The sequence below is a fragment of the Pezoporus flaviventris genome, unplaced genomic scaffold, assembly GCF_033815535.1.
Source record: "Pezoporus flaviventris isolate CSIRO_AGI_PZ_B2104156 unplaced genomic scaffold, CSIRO_AGI_Pfla_v1 ptg000036l, whole genome shotgun sequence".
Lineage (NCBI taxonomy): Eukaryota > Metazoa > Chordata > Aves > Psittaciformes > Psittacidae > Pezoporus > Pezoporus flaviventris.
The window spans coordinates 36,143,581-36,166,021 of record NW_026892584.1 but is presented as its reverse complement, the minus strand read 5'-3'; the positions used below and the strand labels follow the sequence as shown (position 1 = coordinate 36,166,021).

The 22,441-nt window shown below is 41.7% G+C and overlaps 1 protein-coding gene and 1 long non-coding RNA gene across 2 annotated transcripts in view; one reads left to right on the top strand and one right to left on the bottom strand.

The window, feature by feature from the left end:
• The window catches only part of LOC133274562 (uncharacterized), a 275,687-nt gene that overhangs the window by 153,115 nt on the left and 100,131 nt on the right, over positions 1-22,441 (top strand). The window lies entirely within an intron of this gene.
• Positions 1-22,441, bottom strand: part of TUNAR (TCL1 upstream neural differentiation-associated RNA) — a 169,409-nt gene that overhangs the window by 140,628 nt on the left and 6,340 nt on the right. Inside the window, exon 2 of the mRNA XM_061463935.1 lies at positions 792-880. The gene's annotated coding sequence lies outside the window, so the exon portion shown is untranslated. The remainder of the gene's footprint in view (positions 1-791; positions 881-22,441) is intronic.

The window sequence follows — 22,441 nt, the reverse complement described above, 5'->3', positions numbered from 1 at the left end:
AGAGTTCCCAGTATCTTCCTCAAACATCTTAGCCATTCTTTCAGGAAATTCATCTTTTGCTTTTTAAAACTACATCACACACACACACACACACACACACACACACACAAAACGCCCTAAACCCACCAACCACAAATCAAATCTAGGTTAGAAAAAGCAGATTGTAGGCATAGGGGAGTTTTAGGCTTCACACTGCTATTAACAAAGATAGACTTAATCCATGTATGCTGCTCTCAAGTGTCCTTTGGCTCAAGTTGAGCTTCCCAGAATTCATCCAGCACAAGCCCTATGTCGTGCTTCAGGCATCTTTTCCTGGGTGTAGGCACAGCATGGTGAGTCTAGTCTTCTCTGAAAGACTGAATTTCAACCAAGCTTAGTGTGAGCAAGACCTGACCTTGACCTCAAATTTGATCCCTAGAACAAACAAGAGATTCATGATCACTGTTTTACTATCTCAACAGATGCTCCTCCCTTTCAGGAATAGGATGTTTGATGATTTCTAGTTGAGAAAACAAACAAAAAACAAAACAAACAAAAAGAAAACACAAAAAAAAAAAAACCACAAAACCAACAAAAAAAAAAAGAAGAAAAAAACAAAAACAAACAAAGAACAACAAAAAGAAAACAAGCTTAAGAGTATTTGGATCCACCTTGTTTTGAGCCAACTTCATGAAAAAAACTTATTTATAGACAACATCATTCACAAATAACTCAAAAGAAGCAAATAAAAAATGTAACTTCGTATTATTTCACAAAGAATTTACCTCTTAAGTCGGGAAAACAACAATGACCTCTTTTGTTCACAGCTTTCTCCACAGGTAGTTTCTTAGCTGCACACCAAATCCTTATTGCTGACTCCCTTTTGATTGTGATCTTGGCACTAGAAACAAGAAAACCAACAAAATGCTTCAATCTGGAGGCATAATACTTAAGACCAAAGTTTAAAACAGACCCATTCAAGAACTGTAAGTAAAAAAAAAAAACAAACAAAAAAAAAAACTTTTGAAAAAAAGTAAGTAAAAGGCAGCAGTCATCTCAGAGCATCTTCTAATGAAACACCTTTGCGTGAGGGAGACTGCACACACTCGCAGCTGCTGCATTTTGTAACTAGAGACTATCATCAGTTAAATCCCAGATATATCAGGCATATCCAAACCCCACATTTGGCAGCTTCTGTCCCTAACATTTCCCTTTTATCCTAGTTCCACTTCATACCAACAGCAAGGTAGACCATACCCATCTTTCAGGGACTAAGGAAAATTCTATTGGTTCCAGTAAGAACTACTATAATTTGCCTCATTAACTGCATGTATCTGTATCACCTGAGGTTTCCCCTGAGGTACGCACCTAAGGTAATTCAGTATAGCCTTAGGCCCTGAAGAGGGGTAGCACTTTACACCGGCTGAACCTTCAGCCTGGCTCCTCTTTGGCGGCAGCAACCTCTTTTCATGCACTTACACCTGCAACTGCCAGGATGCCATGGAGGGGTGCTCCTGCCAGCCACATTACCCCAGGATGGGCTAGTTTTGCCTGTACCAGGTGCTCTTCTTGTACCCAGCAGCTGTGAGAGAGCAGAACATGTATGGATGGAGAGGGGCAGAAGGGCTAGAGATCCAGGGGAGAGTAACTATATTGCCGTATTGTTTGATTTTGTATTTTATTCAGGCTTTCCCCCAGGAAATGCTGACCTTTCAGCTGGACCTTCCTTTGTGTATTGAGTAGTAGAGGACAGAGTGATAGACATGGTGTTGGGATACTACAAGTACATGTCCCTGTCTGATGTGTTTTTATGAGTGAACAGACTCAGAAAGATTCTTATATTTTTGAGGGGACAAGCATTTCTGAAAAATTTCTTGTGGGAACTTCATACACAGAACACCAGAGAAATCCCATCTGGATACTGCATGCAAGAACTCACACTGAAACAGAGGCATTCAGGGGCTTATGGAGGTGATTAGAGGAGTATTGTTTCATGACATAAGGCTAGAAGAGTTGTCTTGCAAGGTAAAACAAATTGAAAAAACTGGAGCCTGTAAGGTATCCAAGAACTACATACCAGAAGAGGAAAAGCACTATTTAATTTAAAAGAAATATTAACATAAAGGTACTGGATGCAAACTTACCGCAGACATCCATCCTGGAAACTAGAAAGATTCTAGTTATTCAAAGGATTAAGGCTGGGAACCCTCTTCCCAAAAGTCATCTTTTAAAAAAGGGAAATGAGGCACAGAAAACTAAGCCTGCTATTGAAGATCATACATAAAGTTTGTATCAGAAATGGGAACCAGATACCAGAGACTTAAATCCCAGGCCAGGTCCTTTAAAACAAAAACTAGATTCTTATCAGAGAGGGTCAAATGTGCTGAAAAGGTGGTTTTGTGAGCCAAATTCTACAATCCAATATAGATGAAGTCAGAAAAGGAAACTAATACAAGGAAACAGATTAGATTTTTATAATATTAATAAACTCAATAAAAAAATAAATTATTAGCCATAGACCAGCATTACTAATCTTTGGAGTGATTAAAAAAATATTTTCATTCAAAGTAGAGATTTGCATTTCTGACACAGAGCATTAGCTCAGGAGGCTGCTGAATTAATCAAGATAGTTATGGACAGTCTTTCCCTTCTTTTGCATAGTAGAAGAAATAATGTATGGATACCCCACTGTACTCTGTTATTCTGGGTTGTTCTTTTTTTTCCTTTTAAATTTTATTGTTGGAATTATCAATACAGTCAAGCCCTCAGGGTATAACATCCATGCTTGTAAAGTTCAGTTATAAGCAAACAAGCTTAGACACTTCTCTTTCTCTAAACTCCTTTTGGTTTGGAATTATCACCTGACTGTTATGTGTTTTTTTCCTTCACGCAGTGCTTGTCAATCTGTTGACCTGCCTTTTTCTTTCTAGGTGTCACAAGAAATCAATAAGGGTTTCCATCTGGGGATTGCCAAGAGTGTTTCCCTTATTATCAACTTCATTGCTGTGCCTATTTTATCTCAAGCCCTATACACTACTCACTTCATCAGATTTCTCTAAATCCTAATTCCAGTACCAAAATCCCAGGTACTCATTAATTAATCCTCAGGTACTCACATTATGTAAAGAAGAGATGTATTTGCTGTTGAGGAGTGAAGATTTTTAAAAGTGGTATTTGTTTGGCTCCTCATATCCCCATTGCCTCTCTTTGCCCTGGGAACAGGGAGCATGTTCCTGCTATAAATATGTTGTCACCATCTACAGGAGGGAGATGGTGACAGGGGATCATGCACTCTCCCTAGTGCTCCCTCATGCTCACAAGAATGCACATTGCCTGTCTCAGGGACCTGGATTCCCAAACAATATTAAAAATGCAGTCCTAACCTTCTTTTCCCCTCGGCCTTACATGAGGCAGAAACTTTCACATTTTCAAGTGCCCTGACTTTGTAAAATGTCACCATTCTTCTTAGCTTCTGATTCACACTCAAGTTAAAAAGTTACCTTTGGAAAGAGCAAGTGACTCTATGGTCCCATCTTGAGCTCTCAAAACTGGAACTAGAGGGTTTACTTGATTTATCCAGTCATCAACATGCTGGACAATATTTGAAAGAGAAGCAGGAGGGCATGCAGGCAGCTTTTACAGGAAATGTTGGTCCTCGATGGCCAGAATCACACTATATTCCTAGCATCTCTGCAACCAGCTCTGTCCTCCAGCAGCATCTACCAGCAACATTTCCAGCCTCCCACAGTCTGGCCTTGTTAGCGTAAGAACTGACACATAACCACCGGAATGGTTATATGAGGTGCTTTATTGCAGCGCTGGGAAACCAGGGGCACGTGCCCAAATCTGGCTTCAACCCCATTACATCGCGCTCGCAATTTATACACTAAAAATGTCGTCACTAATACATATTCAACACAGATTACATCATTGACTAATACATACGCATCAAGGATTGCCACATCAGTCTATTACGACATCAGCCTCTTCTGCGCTTGCGCAGCCCCCCTCTGGTGGTCGTCCTGATGAAGTAAGGAGTCTTCCTCGGATGAAGTAAGAAGTCTTCCTCAGCTTGTCCTGTTCACTTTTCTGTTCCTTGGACATGTCCCAGTCATTATGTGGACGCCAGCATTCTCTTATTTTCACTTGACTACTGCTGGTACCTTCGTGAGTTCTGCTTCGGTAGAGTTTCACAATACTCCCCTGGATCCACCCATATACCCTTCCCCATATATGGCTATGTTAATTGCTTATCATTATAGCTACCATTTAATTATAAAGTAACTAAGATACACAGTAACAGAATTTCATATATATTTCAATTTCAGAATTTCAATAATACAGAATTTCAGAATTTCAATAATACAAAAGAAACCCTCTACTGATTAACAGATTTTCAAATATGATCATCTTTTCTCTTTGTGTTATTGTTTCAACACACAATTTCACCTATTACTAACAGCATGAATGGCCATCTTATAACTTTTTCTGGACTTTTTTTCACACAACACCAAGACGCTTTATCTTCCCCTTTTCCAATGAAATTGAAAGACCAGCTCCTCATATTGATTCAGTGAGATTGGAATGGCAATTCCTCAACATAATGCAGTCTTAATGTTGTAGGCATATAGTTTAAAAAATGGGACTTATCTAGACATATAATTAAAAAATTGGAATTTGGGTTACTATGGAAAAGCTGGAACAAATACAAGGGCCTCCTAAAAGGTTAGGATGACCTGAGAACAACAGTGGCTGACAAAAAAAATTCATATCTGGGGAGAAGGTTTTGGCCTTGTGAGGTGGATTAAGAAACAGGGCTAACAAATCTCTAATCAGGAAAAAATATCCTTGAAGATTGGTACATCCTGAAAACACATGGATGTCATCAAGATATGACTTGGACATGTCAGCACGACATGATTAGCGTGTCCTTTACATGAACTATCCTCATTATACCCTCATTATAATACTAAAAACCACACCTACAGGTCAAAAGACCCCTGCCCAGATTAAAAGACTCTTCCCTGAGCATGCACAGAAAGGAATCAATGACATAACTTTGTGTAAATTAGCTGCCAAATCATTAAATGATGTGAGGGTTATGAGCAGTTACTAACCTGAACTGAATAGTACAAATATGTCAATTTTGCATGGGGTCCTGTGCTAGCTTTGCAGGATACCACCTACCACCCCCTTGGTTCTGTGTGTGAATTACCTATTACACACTGGGTGATTGACCCTGTTTTTGCAGACATGAGAGTCATTCTTTTCTTCAGACAATTGCAGAGTTGGTGAGCTCCTGTATCTCCCTGGAAACGTTTGCAGCTTCTTTCTCTCCCTAGTTGTCCACCAAAGTGCTGCCTTTGACACCCAAATGCCCTGCCTCAGCACCTCATGAGCGACAATGAATTAAAAAACACAGCAGCTTTGCAGGAAAGAAAAAAAAATGAGAAGAAATACATCAGTATTAAAAAGACTTAAAGACTCAGACTTTCAAGAGGTATTTAAGCAGCATAAGCCATGGAAGGATTCTGGCATTACATTCACAGCACCCACGTGCATCTATATAACTCTACATAGGTGGCATATGTTTCTGCTTCAATAAGTGGCTAGCATTAAGTTCTTAGGTGATTGGGTGCATTTGTTTGATACAGTGGTGCTGAACATGAACTTTGCAAGTCAACATGTGATACTGTCAGAGCATCTTTACAGCTGCAGCTTTGTCCTAGCACAGGGCAGAAGCTACTGGGAACTGCTTAGAGCTGGAGCCTCTTACAGAGAATCAGATTGCACTGGGAGGTACAGGACTCGTGTGTGTACACGATGACAGGAGGGACAACAGGAGTAGCTTGTCTGAAGCACAGGGGAGGGAGAGTCCCATGTCCTCCGCCGGTCCCTGGTAACTGCAAGCTGTTGTTCTTGCACATGCGTTGTGCGAGTGTAGAAGCCAATTTTGCATCACTGCCTGCAAAACCTGGCATCATACTGGTGTAGTACCACAGAGGTAGAGCTCCACTGCTCGCCTTCAACTGAGAATTAAACACCATGCTGGGAACTGCCATCAGGCATGCTGAGCTGTCACTCTTCAAAGGGCTTGGATTGTGTAAATTGACCAAGGGAATTGCTAAACTGCAGACAATGAAAACAACTTTAAATGAGAGGCTAAATGAAAGGAAAAAAGTTGTCAAAATGTCAAGGTTAATGTTTTCATAAAACTAACCAGGGAATGGATAGACGGTGTGAGTGTAAACCTTAATTAAAACATTTAAAGTGTGAATACAACACTAACTTCAGCCTAGACAGTCAATAAATCTATCCTCCTTACTGAAACACTGGTCTTTTTGGTATTTCTGGTCAATTTTCTTCCTTATCCTTGCAGATGTGTGTAACTTTGAAACTCAGATTCTTGTCTGTCAAAACCAGGGGAGTTTCAAAGAGCAGGACCCCAGCCTCTGCAACTCCTGCTCTGTGTCCTCCTGCACCCTGGCTGGGCCAGCAGCTCCGCTCCCAGCCTGAGTACAGCTCTGGGATGGGCAGCAGCCTCCAAGCACACGCACCAACCCAGGGAGTGATGAATCTCTGGTCCCACCCTTTAGCTGGACCATGATGGGTTCTGCAGAGGATCTCAGAGGTGCTTTCCTCCATCTGCGAGTGCCACAGCTCTGCCCAGGCTCTAGAGGCAGACCAGAAGAGAGACACCTCCTTTTCTTACAGCCTGTCAGTGGCTCTGCTATTTGGACAGAGGCAGTTTCTCAGAGTCTGCAGTTTCTCTGAGAAAGCCTGGCCCCAGCAGGTCTCCAGCAGATTTTAAAAGCTCAGTTTAAAGAGCTTTGGGATCTTGTTTCCTTGTTAGTGGTCATCACCATCCAGAGTTAGAATTGTCTATAAATTACCTACTTAGCCATGTTCCTGATCTTTCAGGCAGTTTCATTCTTGAAATAAAATTACTTTTAAATTGATTTTAAGAAAGGAAAAGGAAATGGTAAGCTCTTTGTGATCTCAATTTGTTTATTAGTGGCTCAGTGCATAACCACACTTTCACATACTATCCTTCCTGGTGAATGCTAGAAGGAACGTATGCATGCTCTGAAAACACACAGGGCATTTGTTCTTTCTTCTTTTTTTGCTTCCAAATGTTGCTCATACTTACTTGTGTGCAAAAGTGGAGTTTGGTTAAACTGTCAAGGGTTTAGTGGAATTGCCATACTTTTTGTTTAGACAACTAAACCTCCCTAGATAGCCCCTTTTTCTTCACCTTTCTAACCTTTGTCAAGTCTATCTTTTTTTCCATAAACAAGATTTCTTGTTTTGTGACTTACAGGTATATCTTTTCCCCCCCCCTCTTTAAAACTTGGATTGAAATTTGCTGTTATCTGTCTGACTCTACCTCAGCATGAACTCCAAAGCTATACTCCTCATAAGTCCAGCAATATCGTCTCAGCGCTGTGAAAAATAGAACGCTAAACTAGCATTATGGCTCTGTAACAAAATAAGAATATTGGAATCTTACATCAAAGCTGTTTTGTTAGGAAGCCACAATATTAATTTAGCATTCTGTCATCCACGGTGCTGAAACAATGTTATTTCACATGGGCTCAAGTCTACAGAGAGCAAATAGACACAACCAAATATGATTCTGGATATTCAATGAGAATAATTGTAACCAGGAAGATGCAGCACTGAAAGTTTTCTTCAGGAAGATCACTAACCAAACAGACTGGATTGGAAGCTCATGTTTGTTTTTTTTCTATATAGCAGACACAATCTGAAGTTTAATTTCATTTTCATAAGACAAAAAAATAAAAATAAAGTTAACACAACATATAAAACCAGTAGCAAATACTCTAACTGAAGAAAAGCATAAGCTCATAGCCAGAATAGTTCAGATGAATGTCAAGATGTTTGGACTCACATATAGATTTTAAGTTAGCAAACCTACCCCCATTAAAACAATGTAAAGGTCTTTCTTTCCAAAGAGAATTCAACACAGGACATTAACTTTTTTTCTTCCAGTATATAAAATAACAGACATAATGTAAATAAATCCTCTCCACTTTTTCTCAGTTACTGATGAGGAGTCTCAAACATGCAACAATGTGTGACAATCTAACACTACAGGAGATATGTCCTGGCATAGTAAATTAGCACTGAATGTTCCCAGGCCTACTGCCTGCATTCACAGCTTTCTTTTATTTTACAGTGTTTTGTTAAATTGGAACAGAAATAGCTTCTAGAAATTTTGGCCAAAAGCGAACAGGACGAGGAAACTGTGCTTCAGCGAGGGATATCCAGCAAAACTCATGCACATGCACACCTTTAGACAGGAGACACTTTGAAGGAACACAGTTGCTGTTTTTATCTGCCTTTGGCAGGCTGTCAGATCTCATCCTAGAGGGGAGGTTAGAGCACTGATGAAGATGATCAACACCCCAGCCCTCCACACCACAGGACATCCTCAGTGCCTGACTGTGCTATCGCAGTGAATGCTCTACCACCACGAGCAGCAGGGTTTCAGAGCCCTGCCTTCTGACCCCAGTATCCCTATCCCCAAGGCTGACTGACAGTTTAACAATGGGTTTGAACTATAAAAAGCAACTGCATATTCCTCAGGAACTGCTGCTGCAGTAAGAAAATATCAGAAAGCAGCACTTTGGACCCAATTTAGTGTGAGCTCATCTTCTTTACCAGAAAATCAAGCAACAGAAGAGTAAATTACCATGCACATCTGAGAAACCAGGAGCTCTTGACTCCCCATCATTGATCCCCAGCAAGACCTGGTGACAAAGGTGGCTGTCAGATTGGCTTCTGGGACTCACACATACACACGGCCATTTGCAGAGCAGCAGGGCTGTAGGCAAGATTCAGTGTCGCCCTCCTGATGGAGAAGGCCCAGGCAGAGAAAGGGAGGTGGTGGCAAGCTAGCAAGTAAGGGAGAGCCCTGGAGAGTTGCTCCCGGTGCAGATCAAGGCAGGGGACAAAACACCTCAAGAGTTGTCCCAGCCCCTTTCTGCCTCCCAGCAGAGGTGAGGCAATCAGGGCTGTTTCACCACCTTCAGCATCCTGCCATCCAAAATTACCTGTGCACATTATCAGCTTATCAGATGGCTTGGGATACATGATCACTTGTTGGACTGAGTTTTGCATTTTGTTTTACTAAGAATTGCTTGACTTGGGAGAACTTGTACTTGGATATTAGAGAGACGTAAACAGCCATAAAAAATCCAGCTCTGCTTGTAAGAATGATCCATTGATGTGTGTTAAATGCACTCTATTGCTGCAGTCTATTGCTGAAGTCAATTTGCAATTAATCATATTGCATTTGTAGTGTCAGCAGATATGAAAACATGTCATTTACCAATGCTTAATGAACCTCTATGCTGGCAAGACATACATATCAATAAGCAGCTCTCCAGTTGAGGAGGTTAACCAGCAAAGTACTCAGTGAAAATATTAAAGAGGTAATCATCTGGCAATTGCTGTATAGGTGGAGCAGCTGCCCTCAAGGATGACTAAACCTATGCAAAGGACCATTACAGGGAAAAAGGAGAAAAAAAAACAACACGTCCTTCGACACCCCCCCCTCCCCCCAAAAAAAAGAGAGGCAATTAACTCCATGTTATAAACTGAAAAATTCCATCTGAATTAAACAAGTAATTGCCTTTCTGGATTGCACTTGTACTCTTTTCCACAAGTACTTAAAATAATCTGCTTAGTAGGGCTCTTTGACCATGCTCGATATTTGGAAAGGAAAGAGCAAAACAGCGACTTGCTCCAGTGCTGTTTCACTTAATCCTTCCTGGTAATGATGATTTTCCTGTCTTTTTTGAGTCTTTGCATTGCTTTCACAGGTGTTTTAATCCTACAGTCTTGCACTTTCTCTTTTTCTTTTTTTTTTAATTTTCTGGGGACAAAGCTTTCATTTTCCTGTAAAGTTAAAGGAGCACAACAAAGGTAACATTACCAGCACTTAGAAACACTTCATGAAAGTAAAACACAGCAGATTAAGCTTTGCTTTACAGTTAATGGAGCAATTTAATAGCAGATACATTCACCACTGGACTGAACACAAATTTCAAATTAAAATCAGATTTTAAGCAGACGTAAGTGGTGTTTATATTTCATCTATGAAGCCCAAGGCAGTGTGAGTTTTCTGAACAACCACAGGAGTCGGAAAGGGTAATCTTTACTGGCTCACATTCGCATATGAAATGGGCCTGTTCTGCACCATCAAGGTAAAGCACAGTACCATCAAGGGTGATGGTATACAGTGCTGTGAGCAGAAATCCTATTTCCCGTGTGAGATTCCCTGATCTGGTCATGCTTTCCCCCTTTTACGAGCATTTCTTGCCCCAGGCAGACAGCAGCTATCCTCTCCAAGCAGACACTGACCTGAACACCAGCCACTCCAGGGGCCTCCCTCGCAAGCCGCTTTCCCTCATCCAGATGACCTGGCAGCCACCTCACCACATCCCCATACAGCATCCCCACTCAATCCTGCCCAAGTAGCATTTTACCTCCTGGATCAGACTCTGAGCTGATACCCAGCCATGAAGCCTCTGTAAAATTTAGAGGGCCACATCCAGCCTGCAGATGGCCAGACTGACTGCATATGTAGGGAGGAAAGGCTGAGCCCTCTCAGAGGCCAAAAGCTTTCGGATTTGACAGTGCCCAATGCCTGAAGTATGTGAATTAAGCATCTTAAAATAAAATAAATAAATAAGAAAACAAAGAAACAAAAAGCGCAGTCTTATATTGCCATTAAATAACAGCAGGCCAGCTGGTTTCAGCAGTGCATCATTCTGAACCAGCATCTCACAACTTACAGCTGCATTGGAAAAGCATGGAGCAATCACATTATAAACTGTTACCTGAGGCAAAAAGAAAACTGTAGTAAAGTTGGAGGAAGAAAGGGAATCTTCCCTTTCTGCAGAAGAAACACAGGATGTTCAGAAATAGCAGGCATTTAAGGAAATTACTGCCTTTTGTATATTCAGTAATACCTGACTATTCTAGTGACAAAAACTCCCAATTTTAATGGATCATAATGCTAGATGTGCAAAATCACCAAGTGTATGAAAGAAGAAAAGGGGTTTGTACATCAGAAGACATGCAATTAGCAGGGAAATTATCTGTGCTCCGGTATAGCCTTTGCCATACCCACTGACAGGGTAGCACATAAATCCTTCTCATTTCAGGCATGCTCTCCATCACACAGACCCACTCCTCTTATCTCCTGTATACATCATATCCTGTTTCAATGCAAATATTTTGCCCCTTAATAACAGTCACCACAGCTCTCATATAACATTTTTCATTAGTAGATATAAACATCAGGCCAGCTGAGGTCAGTTCATTAATTGCATTTTGCAGTTTCAGAAAGTGAGTAATAGCACACATCCCTCCTGGCAGGTTGAAACAGAAGAAGAGCTTTGGTGCTCAGGGATGTTCCCCTGGGATCCCTAACTTCTGTATTTACAACCTGGGCTGGACAAAAAGTCAAATTGAAATGGTACAGCTACACTGAACATATTCTGGGGGACATGGCTCAGGGCACTCAGCATGGCTTTCTAATTAAGCACTAGTATTTCCAGTGCACTTGGAGAAGCTTGTCTTGTTTTCCCTCTAGTTACTGCCAGCATCCACACAAAGTTGCACAGGCTTGCTTCTACTTGCATCTCTCACTATGCAAATGCCAATTTTCCATACATAATTAAAATTAAAATCTTCAAAAATTGAGTGAAAACTGAAATCATGTCCATGGATACTTTTAAGCTATTATTTATATTTTTAAGCATAATGATAACTTCATGATGGCCAAGTTCCAAACCTCAATTACCAAAAATAAAATGTAAGGGAGATGATCTAGAGATTTCTGATATCCCTATTACTCTAGGCATTAACTGCTGGCGATGAAATTCAGTAAGTGTAATTGTAGAACTGCTTCTCAACAGGTTACAAAATGTGCTGAAGGATGCAATAAAACAAGATATCACAGAAACCTTGATTTCCATTGCTAGCAGTTAATTGGATCCCAGCTATTGTTTGGCCAATTACAATTTGAATCAAACGTGAAAAATAACAGAACTGCGATCAGTAGCACAATCTTGATATTGTATTAAATATATCCTCCACATCAACCACGGTGTCCTGGGTTCAACAGTAGCAGTCATTTTTCTCCTTCTTGGTAGCTGGTGCAGTGCTGTGTTTTGAGTTTCAGCCTGGGAACAGAGCTGATAACAATGATGTTTTGGTTTGGCCAAGGACTTTGTGAGCCTCATGCTCTGCCAGGGAGGAGGGGAAGCTGGGAGGAAGCAGAGACAGGACACCTGACCCAAACTGACCAAAGAGGTATTCCATACCACAGCACATCATGCCCGGGATGTAACTGAGAGTTACCCAGAAGGGCTAGAGGACTGTGGGGTTGGAGGAGGTATCGGTCAGTGCTTGGTGGGGCTGGGGGGAGCGAGTTGTTGGTCGGCTGGTGGTGAGGTGTTGTATTCTGTTCCCTTGTTATTTCCTTTATCATTATTGTTATTGATGGTAACAGTAGTGATCTGTGTTATACCTTAGTTACTAAACTGTTCTTATCTCAACCGGTGGGAGTTGCATTCTTTTCAATTCTCCTCTCCATCCCTCTGGCAGTAGGGGGAGGGGAGAGCCCTGGGGTGGGGGGGGGGGGGGGGGGGGGGGCTGGGGGGCATGGGCCTCGATTGCTTCCAGCCCAGCACCACTCACTGGGAGTGAGTGAACAAGCTGTCTGGCTGGGTTTAAACCACGACACACGGTTATGCACAAATAACTCAGGAGTATCCCATGTTGCACACCGGGACTCTAAAAATACATTTGCTTTCAGACAGGCTTAGGGATGGCAGGGCAGTTTCTTTGCAACTCACACCTGAACTTCAGAGTCTTTGCCCGCTACAGTAAGCTTTAATCAAATTAGAAATTTGCTCCCAGGCATGATTTTATCCCAGCCTTAGACATATACCTTATTATTATTGCTGCTTTGTGTAGAAAGGGGGAAAAAAGGCTTTATGTAACTCTGTGCTTGATTTTTTAGAAATGAAATAAAAGAAGAGGTTTCATTTGTACTGAAAGATGAGATTTCCCTCTGGATTTGCTGCCCGCTAGATATCTTTCAATATAAAACTGCTGTGCTTTTTAAATGGATTTTGCAACAATCTGCTTTAGCTGAGGATGCAATGGGGAGGGAATAATTGAGTATAAAAGCAGGGAAGAGGCAGTGTTTGATTAGTTTGTCAAGATGCTTTTTAGAAATGTGAGGCATCTTCGGTTGACGCCAGTTGTCTGAAAGAAACAGGGCAGTTATATATGCCTATGGGGGAGACAAATCAGTGCTAGAGAAGCGCTGGGTGGTTGCTGCTACAGGACAACACGCTCTGTTTGCACATTATTCCCACACACTGCTCCGCCAACTGGCATTAGTGCTGATGTGAGAACACTGTTGTGAAGAGGACTGTTTCTTCCCGGAAACTCCCTCACTATGTGTCTCTTGGGTAACACAGTTCTGCAAAGCTTTTCTCAGTGGTGCCAAGCTCTGAGTTGGTAGTGCTACTTCAGACTTTCCAGATTTGTTTGGTCTTCTCTGCAGGAGAGAATAAAAATGTTCCAACGACTTTGACAGAACTCTATTTGCAAAATTCTCAATTTTAAGTCCTGCGTTAGCTCTGATCTTGCTTAGAGAGGTCCCAACAGAAAACTTTAGTAGAGGGATATACACAACTGTCTAGGCACATAGTGCAATAGAAGCTTAAGAGAAAAATGTCATACAGAACAAGAGCAGTATTGGTCATTCGTTATAAGATAATCCCAAAAAGAGGAGGATCACTTAAGCAGGGCAGTCTATAAATAAAAGATAACCATGACTGAAGTCTTCAGTTGGTTCAAGGCCAGTTGGGAAAAAGATGTTCAGAATACCTAGAGCAAAAAGACCTCTAAATGTTCCTCCAAATAAGATGAGACAAATATTATCTATTTTGTGTCTTAACCAGGGTGTTTACTTCTGGGAAGACTTGGAGGGAGGGGAAAGGAGGAAAGAAGAATTACTTTACTATTAGATGGAGAAAAGAACTACATTATTATTTGATGGAGAAAAGAAGGCCTGGCTTTTACAGCCCCAAATCTTCATTTGTGTATCCTACCCAGCTTTCAAGTAATTTTCCACATCCTCAAACATTTGTGTAGACTTCCCCCCAGGTCAAATCCTATAAAAATGTACTTTTTTCCTCAGCCTAGACATAAATAGTACTATTAGTCCCAAAGAAACATCCATTTCAGCAAATGTTGCTCGCATTTCAGTGTCTGCAAGATCAGACCCCGTGATATGACAGCTTGACAAAATTACAAGTTGGCATTTAGAAAGCACCATTCATCAAGGAAAACTAAGGGGAAAAACAGTTATTAACTTTCAAGGTCAATGTAGGGTGATCAATATTATTAGCTGCATGTGGGTAAGTTGAGACAGCAGTTCAGCACTTCAAGCAATTATCTGAGATTCGGTACAAGTATTAAATACTAACAGTATTCAAACATGGGTGGTTAAGAAAAGAAGCTCCTAATTCTGCTCACCTCTTGCAGGTGACAGAAAAGTTCCCTCAGGCTAAAGTATTCCTGGATACCCTTCTGTGCTCAGACTATATTTGTATGGGAGTCAGAAAGGTAACATTCTGTCTGTCTTCCTTCACATCTGAAAACTGAAACCTGGAAACAGAAATCTCCAACTAGCACAATATGCCCTGCCTTGGTGACATTTCCAGCCTTAACATAAACTGAAAATTCCCAAATCCATCATCTACATATCCAATCCCAAATCCAGGTTTCCCTTATCTGTTCAGTGTTGGTTCTAAATCCTATAATGTTTTTTTACTCAGACAGCAAGAAAACACACATTCCTAATTTTTCAATGTAAGAACATTTAAAATCCTACAATTTCATAATAACTAAAGTATTATTCCTGTCTTATGGTCATGCTTTCAGCTGTTTTCAGACTCTAATTTATCTGATTTGGTCGCTCATCCCTGGGCACTGGCTTCAGTGGCTAAACACTTTGTTATGGACACTGTCACTCCACAGCTTTGGGATATAGAAAAGATGCTGAACCTGCACCCCATATTTGATTATGTTGGGCCAGCCAAGAGTGGACAAATTCCCAAACAAGGATAATTTCTATTAAATTTTGAAAGTGTCCTCAAAAATATCAAACCCTTGTTTTTAAGTCCTTGGCCTGAATGGCCAGACCTTGGCTGTTCTCACCAAAACTGCTGGGAAGAAAGAGTAAGTGCCACTTGTTGCTTAAAAAGTGCCAATTTGCTATGGTGATAAGCAGAGATGAGGAACCTGAATAGAATAAAAGACTTGCTCTTGATTTGGACCAGTATCTCAGGTGGATATTAGTATTTATAAATTCAAAGACTGACACTGGTTCAGAGCAAAATTTCAGACATTCAACCAAATTGAACCTAAGGCTTAAATGTTTTGATATGAGCCTTCCTCTCCACCAAGCGTTTGTGCAATTAAGGCATTGGTTCTTAAAAAAACAAAAAAGAAACCTTAAAGAAAAATAATAATTTAAAAAAACTAACCCAAAACTGACACAAAAAACTCTATCAAACGAGCTGGAAGAGTACAAAGAAAAGGAGGCATTCAGTGAGAGCCCAGAAGTTGAAGCTCTGACTTACATAACTGGAGGACAAGCAGAGTCTTCTATATGGGAGAGTTCATTTTTCTGTCATGATCCAAATAGTGAAGGTGGGTTCACTTGCCAGATCTATTATTCCAAAAGAGAAGTGATGTTTTCTAGTGACAGAGTTAGCCACTAGCTACACCCACTGTGCATGGGACCATGATTTTCCTCCAATCCCACTGCCGACATCAACTGCTCTTCTGACCAGCCTAACCACAGTGAAATCTCTCCTTCAAGCAAGTAACGCCTGCTAAGACATCTGCTGCCCCGAGGTAGGATGACTGATTGATGAGGTTGCTTAAGCTTTGTGCTGATGTATGAAAGCTGTGACAGCATCTGGAGGAGTGAAAGGATGGTAAAAATCAACTCAAAGAATTATAAGAAGCAGCAAAAGTGGATGTGAAGGCAGAGGTGTCTGTCCCCGTTCCCCCCCCCCTTTTTTTTTTTTGACCTATTTTAATCTAATTCCACCTATGGAAATTTTCAAGTAAGAGATTTTAGTACTGGTTCAAAGAAAGAAAGACGTACAGAGGCCTGAGACGAGGGAAGCACAGATATGGAGGAGGAGAAATAAAATTATTGGTACAGATTCATTAGAAGTATCACATTTTTAGCTATGCTGCACAACCTGGTTATGTTTTCTCCTACTTCAGGATGCTGAAAGTATCCATGCTGCCTTCCTTCTGGAAGTTCCCCTAGGATGGGCCTCCCTCCTAGCTGTTCCCCTCGGGAGAACAGGGAGCTATTTATCCAGAACAATAAGCTCTGCTCTATTCCAAGCTCCAGGCCGTGATAATAAGTCAGAGCCAGGGAACACAGCCTGGCCCATCACCACATGTGGCTGACTACTGGGTGCCAGGGTATTTCCTAACAGCACATGGCATCCTACGGGAGACATCCTACAGGAGAGTTTTCCTCGACTGGACAAGAGCTCTGTAGCTCAGTGGTCCCAGATGAGAGAAGTTATGGGCTCATGCTGCAATCATACCCTATCAACCTAGCAGATCTCCAGACCATCAAGGCCAGGTTGGATGGGGCTTTGAGCACCCTGATCAAGTGGAAAGTGTCCCTGCCCATACCAAGGGGGGTTAGAACTAGATGATCTTTGAGGCCCCTTCCAACTCAAATCATTCTAAGATTCTATGGCATTATAGTTTATTTGCAAAGAGAAAACCTTGATAACAGCTTCAGACAGCACTCTTGACTTCAACAGCCAGCACATATAGAGGAAATCCTGGACTGCCTAGGTAACTGCTACAGAGACCCTTGTCTTTGTGGTGTAGAGCCAAGACCCAGGAATCTCAACTTTGTTCTTTATTTTGTCAGAAAGCTCCTGTGCAAATTCCCTAAAGGATTTCAGCAGCCTGGCATTGTTCCTGGCATCATAATGGTTGTGACCCTCTTTACATTACAACTTGTAAGATCATTTAGGATCTTTATTAACACGGCACCACAGGAATACAGACAGCAGAATGTCAGTGTTATGTTGTTGACTGGTCTCCTTAGAAGTCCATACAGATACATATGCCCCTCTGTATGGATCTAAGCACAGAACAGTGACTATGGGGAAAAGGTTAGCAGCCAATATCTCCCTGGCTCTTTCATCCCATTAGCTCTATGCACTCTACTTGATAAGTAAATGTTCATTTCTCTATGTATATGCATATGTAAATCGATAATAAATGAGTGTACTCTATCAAAGTTCCAGTCATTCTTACCATCTATACACAGATAGAAAGCTGAATTAAAAGCAACTGGAACTAATCAAAGCAACTGTAGAATGTTACATTCTGGACAATTATGGAGACAAAATAATATTGTTTAATGATATATCAAGGTGACACTATCACCTTCCCACCAGAGCCATCAGCCCACACTGCTGAAAGTTGTTTTCTCACTGGTGTAAGTAAAATTAATCCCACTGGAGTTACCTCAACCTACACCCATTTAAGATTTACCGTTTACTTTTCTTCCCCACATCTCCAGGGTGATTGGTGAATTGTGGATTTAAAAAGTCCCTATGGCACTTTTCAGACATTCATTACTGCTGCACTTTTTCAGTTGCCCCAGTTTTTCCCCTCCCGCCTCCTTTTAAAACTTTGACCATATAATTCACTTAAGCTTCTAAAAGAGATATGTCTATAAAGAGCATCTGGGTCAGCCAGCCTTAATTTGAAAATGCCATTACTAAAACACTAAACTTCCCCATCAATCCCACAGCAGCCATCATGGTTTGTATGTCTTCCAGACCAACCTTAGTGAAACTGTAGTGTTTTCATCTTTCAAAAGGAAGGAAAATAGTGAGAGGAGATAATAAACCACCACCCAGGTGGTGAAGGCTGAAACTGTTTGGGGTAATAGAGCTAGAAAGTGTTCTTGTTTTCACAAATTTTTGGGGCTGCAAAGGTGGGAAGTTTTATCTGGAGAAGAGAAAACAGTGAGCTTTTAGCTTACACTTAGCTCAATTCTAACTATCTTTAAGTCAATTTCATTTTGCAAAATTCAGACACATTCAAGATGTTCCTGAAGTTCAGAATATCATTACCAGGTCTCCTGTACAAGCTTTCCTACCAGTAACTGAAGAAATCTATTTCTGGGTCAGTGGAGTTAAAAGGATTGCATCTAAAGTAAAAGGTGGGAAGATTTTCACTTTCTTAACCTGAAAGTTAAACAGTTAATATGATTAGTGTCTCTCTGTAGTCAGTTTGGTGAAAGGCACTTTCAGAAGGCAATTCATCTCATCCTATAATTGATATTAAAAAAAAAAGGTTGAATACATTGCCCTCTGCAGCTGCTTACACAGATATTTAACTCTAAATTTCTTCAGGAGCCAGACCTGTATCTTTAGGGGCTGGATTCAGGTGGAGATGAAAATGCCTCCATCCATGTGTCTACATGTGAACGATGTGTCCAGATTGCAATTCAGCCTACCCTCAAACAGACAAGTAGGTTTGATTGTGTAAACTGAGATCTGGAGGTGCTTGTAGCTGCCACTTCAGAACAGCAAAAGTTCTGTGTCAAATCTTCAGCTCTCTGAATGTCCCACTTTGTCCAGGGCATCATAAATGGCAGCAGATACCTAAATTTAAGCAATTGGAATAAGCCCCTGGTGCTTGCACACCACTCTGGATTGCCTCTGGCAGTATTGACTGACCGTCACTGACTATGATCAGAGCACAGACAGCTGTTTCACATGCAGATACCTCCATGCAGATGATGCTTGCCTAGCTGTCATGTTAAAACCTACCCAGGTTTTACGCACCAGTTGTGACCCAACAGCACCACAGCTTAGTGCTTTTTAGTCTGCGTGCCCCACCATATATAGCCCATTTTCCTGAGAAACAATACAAACAAACCTAGCATCTCTGTTCACTTGTCACTAGTCAAGTCACTGTAGAAACATGCTCAAGAACAAACCCTACTTAGTGGGTTAATCAGTGTTAGTTCACTGATAAAAAAAAAATAGGTTAATTCATTGATGTAATGGGAAACAGAACCTGAGCCCTGAAGGAAGCATCTGCAGCAAAGTCAGCAGTGAAGCCTAAAGAATCTCAGGATGCCTATTCTGGCATCATCACCATGGCCCATACAAACTGATGTAAGAGTTCAGGGTCCCCTCCTGAACTGTTTGCTCTGTCCTAATAACAAGCAGGAGAGAACACAAGTGCCTCTTTGAATTTCATCACAATTGTACCAGCTTGTATCATCATGGTAAGAAAAGTAATACACATTTGTTGAGCTCCAGTGGGGCATATTAACAAAAGCAGTAGTCTGTTTTGAAAAACAGTAAATCACTTTCTTAACAACTACACCAAACTTTGCATGCTTTCAGCTACACTTCAGTTTGGTAAAGAAAATAAGTACTTTGAGTTCAAATCTATTATCATTCAACTGCCTGTTTATAAAGGAATGGTAGGAGATGCTTAAAATATGAGTGCAAGTATGGGCTCTTCAATCTCATGAGCCATTCTAAAGTTGAGTGAATCACTCATCTGTGATCAAATAATAGGAGGAGAAAATAAACTCTGAAGAAACCAATTACAGTTTTATAACTCCATCCTCCATGATGTGATCTCCAACTCAAGTACCCAGAAACTGGTCTCAAGAACTCATTGGGAATGCTCTGAATGCCAGAATAGGGTAAAATTATTTTCAGAAGATACAAATGGAGAAATACAGACTGAAAAAGCAAAATGGCAACATAACATTGTGTCCTGGGTTCAACTGTAGTAGTTATTTTTCTCCTTAGTAGCTGGTGCAGTGCTGTGTTTTTGACTTTAGCGCTGACAACAACAATGTATTTAGCTGTTGCTAAGTAATGTTTACTCTGATCAAGGACTTTTCAGTCTCTCACGCTCTGCCAGTGAGGAGGGGCATAAGAAGCTGGGAGGACGCAGAGACAGGACACCTGACCCAAACTAGCCAAAGGGGTATTCCATACCACAGCACGTCATGCCCAGTATATAAACTGGGGGGAATTACCTGGAAGGCCAAGATTGCGGCTCGGGTTGGGATGGGTATTGGTCAGTGTGTGGTGAGCGGTTGTATTCTCTTCCCTTGTTATTTCCCTTATCACTATTATTATTGGTGGTAGCAGCAGTGGGTTTGTGTTATACCTTAGTTACTGGACTGCTCTTATCTCACCCCATGGGAGTTACATTCTTTCGATTCTCCTCCCCAACCCTCCAGGAGCGAGCAGCTGCATGGTTCTGAGTTACTGGCTGGGCTTAAACCATGACACATGGTCAACAAGAAGCAGAAGTATAATAACCAGAAGGTAAAATTACTGTGATCAGATTGGCTTCAGCTTTTGAAATTCCAGTTAAAGCAGGACAGTGAACAAAATGATTAACCCAACTACTGGTACAGTGAAAAAAGGATTTACCTATCTAATAAAATTCAAACTGATACATTCCTGTTATCCTCTCAGGGTAAAAGCTCCCAGCACTCTTTATGTAGTAGGAGATGTAGGAGATGATGTAGAGCTCCCTCATGCACTCTTCATAATCTGCACAAGAAAATAAAGTGTCAAATACTATTCTAGATGGGGCTCACACACAGTGTCCTAACTGATGCTGTATCATTTTGTGCAGAACTTCCTGCACTTCCTGGTGGAATTCATCAATTTCATAGGTGGACCACTCAGTGGATAAAGAACTGGCTGGATGGCTGCACGCAGAGTTGTGGTCAATGGCTCAATGTGCAGCTGAAGACCAGTAACAAGTGGCGTCCCTCAGGGACTGGTGCTGGGACCGGTCTTGTTCAACATCTTTGTTGGTGATATGGACAGTGGGATTGAGTGCGCCCTCAGCAAGTTTGCCGATTACACCAAGCTGTGTGGTTCGGTTGATACGCTGGAGGGAAGGAATGCCATCCAGAGGGACCTCGACACCTTGTGAGGTGAGCTGATGCCAACCTCATGAGGTTTAACCATGCCAAGTGCAAGGTCCTGTTCAATTCCGGAACCCCCAGCACAAAGAAGGATGTGGAACTGTTGGAGTGAGTCCAGAGGAGGGTCACGAGGATGATCAGGGGACTGGAGCACTTCCTGTATGAAGATAAGCTGAGAAAGCTGGGGCTGTTCAGCCTGGAGAAGAGAAGGCTGCGTGGAGACCTCACAGCAGCCTTCCAGTATCTGAAGGGGGCCTGAAAGGATGCTGGAGAGGAGCCCTCCACTAGGGACTGTAGTGATAGGACAAGAGGTAACGGGTTAAAACTTAAACAGGGGAAATTTAGATTTGATATAAGGAAGGAGTTCTTTACTGTAAGGGTGGTGAGGCACTGAAATGGGTTGCCCAGGGAAGTTGTGAATGCTCCATCCCTGGCAGTGTTCGAGGCCAGGCTGGACAGAGCCTTGGATGAGATGGTTTAGTGGGAGGTGTCCCTGCCCATGGCAGGGGAGGTGGAACTAGATGACCTTAAGGTCCTTTACAACCCTAACTATTCTCTGATTCTATGAATTCAACTTACCTCAAAGTGGAAAGGACTTTAAACAGCAAGGTTTCAGTATTTATAAATCCCTGAGGTTCTTGAATAAGAAGGTTCCTCTGGAAAAGGGAGCCCCTATTTCCCCCTCACTGCCAGAATTTCCACGTAAACCACCATGGACTTTTCCCTGGATTTGGAAACCCTGGGCATTATTTTCAAAGTGACCAGGCACCTAAAGTTCCAGCTGCACTTCACAGTTCTGGAAAATAAACTCACAACTGACCAGACAAAATAATGCACCCCTTCTGTGAAAAAAAAAAAAAAAAAAAAAAAAAAAAAAATCTCATTGATGAGGAATAAAATGGTTTTTAGAATTGCTCTAGGCAACCATTACCAATATCTTATTGTGTTATCCAGACCAAAGAAAGCACTTTTGGGTATGGAAAGAGATGTCAGCTGTCCACTATTCTGCTAGTGTCAAAGTAACAAGATCACCCCATGTTGGCCTGAGACTTAGACAGAGAAAGCAGTTTAAAAGAAACAAAGTTAATATGACCTGGCAGTGGCGTAGAACTGCCAGAAACCCAGCCACATGCTGGGCTGCATCGCAAAGAGCGTGGCCAGCAGGTTGAAGGGGGGGATTCTCCCCCTCTACTCCACTCTCACAAGACTACACCTGCAGTGCTGCATACAGCTCTGGGGCCTTCAACATAAGAGGGACATGGACATGTTGGAGCGAGTCCAGAGGAAGGCCATGAAGACGCTCAGAGGGCTGGAGCACCTCTCCTGTGAAGACAAGCTGAGAGAGCTGAGCTTGTTCAGCCTGGAGAG